Here is a 5000-nt window from a genome sequence, read left to right as displayed (position 1 = left end):
AGACACTCAATAAAGAGCACCTTGGTAGGATTTCAACGGGGTCCGCCTCGGGACGCACGAACACGCACGAGGCGGTCGCACGCCTTCGGCTCGCCCCACCGGCAGGACGTCCCACGATACATGCCAGTTAAACACCGACGGGCGGTGAACCAACAGCGTGGGACACAAATCCAACTACGAGCTTTTTAACCGCAACAACTTTAATATACGCTATTGGAGCTGGAATTACCGCGGCTGCTGGCACCAGACTTGCCCTCCAATAGATACTCGTTAAAGGATTTAAAGTGTACTCATTCCGATTACGGGGCCTCGGATGAGTCCCGTATCGTTATTTTTCGTCACTACCTCCCCGTGCCGGGAGTGGGTAATTTGCGCGCCTGCTGCCTTCCTTGGATGTGGTAGCCGTTTCTCAGGCTCCCTCTCCGGAATCGAACCCTGATTCCCCGTTACCCGTTACAACCATGGTAGGCGCAGAACCTACCATCGACAGTTGATAAGGCAGACATTTGAAAGATGCGTCGCCGGTACGAGGACCGTGCGATCAGCCCAAAGTTATTCAGAGTCACCAAGGCAAACGGACCGGACGAGCCGACCGATTGGTTTTGATCTAATAAAAGCGTCCCTTCCATCTCTGGTCGGGACTCTGTTTGCATGTATTAGCTCTAGAATTACCACAGTTATCCAAGTAACGTGGGTACGATCTAAGGAACCATAACTGATTTAATGAGCCATTCGCGGTTTCACCTTAATGCGGCTTGTACTGAGACATGCATGGCTTAATCTTTGAGACAAGCATATGACTACTGGCAGGATCAACCAGGGAGCTGCGTCAACTAGAGCTGAGCAGCCGGCCGCCCGGGAGTGTGTCCCGGGGGCCCGCGCGAACACGCAAGCGTCCGCTCAATTATTCTGCAAACAGGAGGAGGCTGAGCTCCCCTGCACAATACACCTCGAAACCCTCTCAGGTCCCGGCGGCGCGCAGCGCCGTCCTAAGTACTTGGTCGGGTTCGAGAGAGGCGCAATCGCCCGGAGTTAGGCGAGTAGACGCTTTAGGTGCGACCACACCGTGCTCCCAACTGAGCTTGCCGCTGCCGACAGAGGCCCGGGAGCGTGCTGTCGTGGCATTGCCGGCGGGAGACAACACGCGCCACCTACGGTGACCGGCAGCTCCAACGCCAGCGCCACAGAAGGGCAAAGGCCCCACGTGGGTGCCGAAGCGAACTCTCCCAGCACAGCGCACGTGCCAACACGTCTGCACAACTGCGATACAAACCACCAGCGAGAACCGCTGGGGCGACCGAGCAGCAGGACGGCGTCGCGGCGCCGAGTGCCGGGCGGCGGCGCATCCTCAACGCACACAGTCCTCAATCGGACCAGCACACTGCAGATGTCCACCGCGCTTCGCACCGGGCCGGCGAGGACCCACTTTGGCTGCACGGCGCCGCGCGCAGGGTGCCCCGGCGCGCAGCTGCGCCGCCTGCCGCGTCCGTCGGCCGGCGCGCCTGCCACTGGGCGCCCCCACCAGCCGGCTGTAGCGCGTGCGCCCACGCACCGCGCGGCCAGCACGCCGGGCGGCCCCCCCCTCACCGGCCGGGGACAGTCCCACCCACCCACAGCCGCGTATCGCTTCACACCCAGATCCACATTCACGTTCATTGGTGTGGTGGGTATCGCTGACACAACCGCGTCATAGCTGTACCGATCGTTGCCCTCACAGATGTACCTCCAGCAAGATCAACCGCACCACAACGGGTTACCAGTTGTTCATTTGCGTAACGTCACCAGTAAACGTACACGTCCACGTCCATCCCCGTTTGCAAAGTCAACTATTATTGCATGCCTGCCTGTCAGGTGTCAAGACACACTACATCCGCTCACATCCACGCAACAAAATGTGCCCGACTAGAGGGCACGTGGAAGGTGCCCCCGTACGTATGCGATGTCCATTGCGCGACGAACTGTCAACCGGCCTCTGTAGCATGTCGCAGATGTGGAACGCGGGACACCGTGCTATCACATTGTGTGAGAAGAGACTACTATGTCTGCATACACGCGCCACTACATGAACAGACGGCTCATGCTGATCGCCATCCACTGCGTCCATTACTCCCACACGTCTCTATGGCGTACCACACTGCAATACAGCTGTTATGGGGAGATGACACGTAGCTGTGTACACAACATTCTGAGCGGGTTGCGGTTGGACAACAATACATTAATGTAACGTGTCATATGCCATTTACAGAGCAGGTTAAGGCACAACGTGGGTTAGGTTAAGGCACAACGTGGGTTATGTTAAGGCACAACGTGGGTTATGTTAAGGCACAACGTGGGTTAGGTTAAGGCACAACGTGGGTTAGGTTAAGGCACAACGTGGGGTAGATTGCGGCACAACTTGGGTAGATGCGGCACAACTTGGGGTAGATTGCGGCACAACTTGGGGTAGATTGCGGCACAACTTGGGGTAGATTGCGGCACAACTTGGGGTAGATTGCGGCACAACTTGGGGTAGATTGCGGCACAACTTGGGGTAGATTGCGGTACAACTTGGGGTAGATTGCGGTACAACTTGGGGTAGATTGCGTACAACTTGGGGTAGATTGCGGTACAACTTGGGGTAGATTGCGGTACAACTTGGGGTAGATTGCGGTACAACTTGGGGTAGATTGCGGTACAACTTGGGGTAGATTGCGGTACAACTTGGGGTAGATTGCGGTACAACTTGGGGTAGATTGCGGTACAACTTGGGGTAGATTGCGGTACAAATTGCATTACATTGCGGTGCAAATTGCGTTACATTGCGGTGCAAATTGCGTTAGGTTAAGGTGCAACACAGGTTAGGTTAAGGTGCAACACAGGTTAGGTTAAGGTGCAACACAGGTTAGGTTAAGGTGCAACAGAGGTTAGGTTAAGGCGACATAGGTTAGGTTAAGGTGCAAGATGGGTTAGGTTAAGGTGACATAGGTTAGGTTAAGGTGACATAGGTTAGGGTTAAGGTGACATAGGTTAGGTTAAGGTGACATAGGTTAGGTTAAGGTGACATAGGTTAGGTTAAGGTGACATAGGTTAGGTTAAGGTGACATAGGTTAGGTTAAGGTACAAACTGGGTTGTGTTTTGGTACACATTGCGTTGTAGTACAGTACACGTTAGGTTTGGGTACGGTACACATTGTGGTATGGATGGCGTGTTGGTGGGGGGGGGGGGGGGGCGGGGCGAGGTTCGTTCATATTGACCGTAGGAAGTGGATGCCCGAGGCAGCGTCAGTGTGTCAAAGGAGGTATGTCACGTTGGGATGCGCTTTTCGGTAGTGAGAGGGGGCGCGCCGTGTCCGAGGTTGCGGCAGACCTGTGTGTTTCATTCCTGCCAGTGTGTTTGTTCTGTAAGACGAGGCAGTGTGGTGATGTTGGGTGCACCCCTGTGTGGGACATGTGTGGGTGTTGGTGGCTTATCTGAGCAATTGTGGTTGTCGGACGAGTGGGATATTCTGTTTTATGATTGGACCTCGTGGCCTGGTTATCATAGTCTGGTTGGTGTACTGTGGCGGATAGGATGCACCGGACGTTGGTCCATGGTGGTGCTTAATTATTGCATCTGTGTCTGTTACAGGCAGAGAGTAGTGTGTGATAGAGTGTGTGGGTGACGTGTGGTTCCTTTTGTTTGCACAGACGTTCAGCATGTATAGGGGCATTTGCGTATTTGATCTATCTATGTGGGCCTGCATAGTTTACTGAGCAGTGCTGCGAGGTGACTGAACTACGAGCGACGTACTCATTTACAGCGGAATGGTTGCCTTCTACCAAAGATGGCGTATCGACTCTACGACAGCGTTGGCACCGCAGGAAGCGGTGTCGTAAAATGGCCCCCACACCGTCATCGTTGTGCGGGGTAGTGACCGTCTATATTGTGAGAGGAGTCCTGTTTGCCACTGGGCGTGGGGTCTCGCGTCCTGCGGTTCAGTGCCCCCAGGGAAGCGCGCGGACGTGGTGCTGCTGCTGCTGTAGCAAGCGAGCTACTTAGAGCATGTATAGGGACAGCGGGAATATGGCATATTGGATATAACTCTTCATGAAACGCATGATATAGGGGTGGATTGCACGTTACGAGTGCGGGAAGAGTCCGCCGTTCATCCGCTGGAGTTGCGATTTGGGCGGTTGGGGTGGGGCACTTGCGGGTGCGGGTGCGAGTGGAGTGGAGCGGAGCGATGATCGGTCGACGACTTCGTGCGGCGCAGGCACTGGCGTTGGGGCTCCTGTGGTGGACAGATGATGCAGGCTTTGTGGGTGGCGTCGGAAAATGGGCACTGTGGGCCCTAGCGATGTCGTCGTCGGCTTGTCGTCTCATAGATGGCAGTATCGTCGGTGCAGCAGGCCATGTTGCGGGAGACCTGCAGATGGCGGTATTTTTGGTGGTGCGCTCGACATGGTGGACGTAGTGTCGTCCGATTCGCGTAGATGGAGCTATTGCATGTGGTTTCGTCACATTGTCATAGATGGCGGTGCCGTGTTTTGGAGGTATGGTTGGCGTAGTTTCGTTCGATTCCTGTAGATGGAGGTGTCGTTTCTGGGCCGGATGGCAATGTAGTTTGGTCACATTCCCATAGATGGCTGTGTTGCGCCTGTGGGCGGCGGTGTCACCATCGTCCCATAGAGGTCGGCATGGTGTCTTCACGAAATAAGACGCCTGGGTATCCCACAGATGGCGGTATGGTCTGTTTATTGTGGACGTTGCCGTCGTCGGGACCAGAGGGCGTGCGCGAACCGTTGACCATGCGTTATTCACGGAAGAACACGTCGTACTATTTTCCTACCCTCCCGTTACTCGTTCTAGATCTATAACACTGCCCAGCGTTGCAAATACATGAAAATCATACACGCCCTCAACGAAATGATGTTCACATCTGTCCAACGGGACAGAACAATTGACGACGTCAAAGACATGCATACAGCGCTGAGGCACCCCTACAGACTTATCACCACACACACTAACCGCCCCGGGGACT

At 55.0% G+C, this 5000-nt stretch overlaps 1 non-coding gene across 1 annotated transcript in view; it reads right to left on the bottom strand.

Annotated features, from left to right (window-relative positions):
- The window catches only part of LOC126111695 (small subunit ribosomal RNA), a 1909-nt gene extending 1086 nt beyond the window's left edge, over positions 1–823 (bottom strand). The window contains exon 1 of the ribosomal RNA XR_007524195.1: positions 1–823. This exon is cut by the window's left edge and continues 1086 nt beyond it. This is a non-coding gene — a ribosomal RNA (small subunit ribosomal RNA).
- Between the last annotated feature and the right edge of the window lie 4177 nt (positions 824–5000).

The sequence above is a fragment of the Schistocerca cancellata genome, unplaced genomic scaffold (assembly GCF_023864275.1).
Source record: "Schistocerca cancellata isolate TAMUIC-IGC-003103 unplaced genomic scaffold, iqSchCanc2.1 HiC_scaffold_87, whole genome shotgun sequence".
NCBI classification, from domain to species: domain Eukaryota; kingdom Metazoa; phylum Arthropoda; class Insecta; order Orthoptera; family Acrididae; genus Schistocerca; species Schistocerca cancellata.
This window is presented reverse-complemented; position numbering and strand designations above follow the sequence as displayed.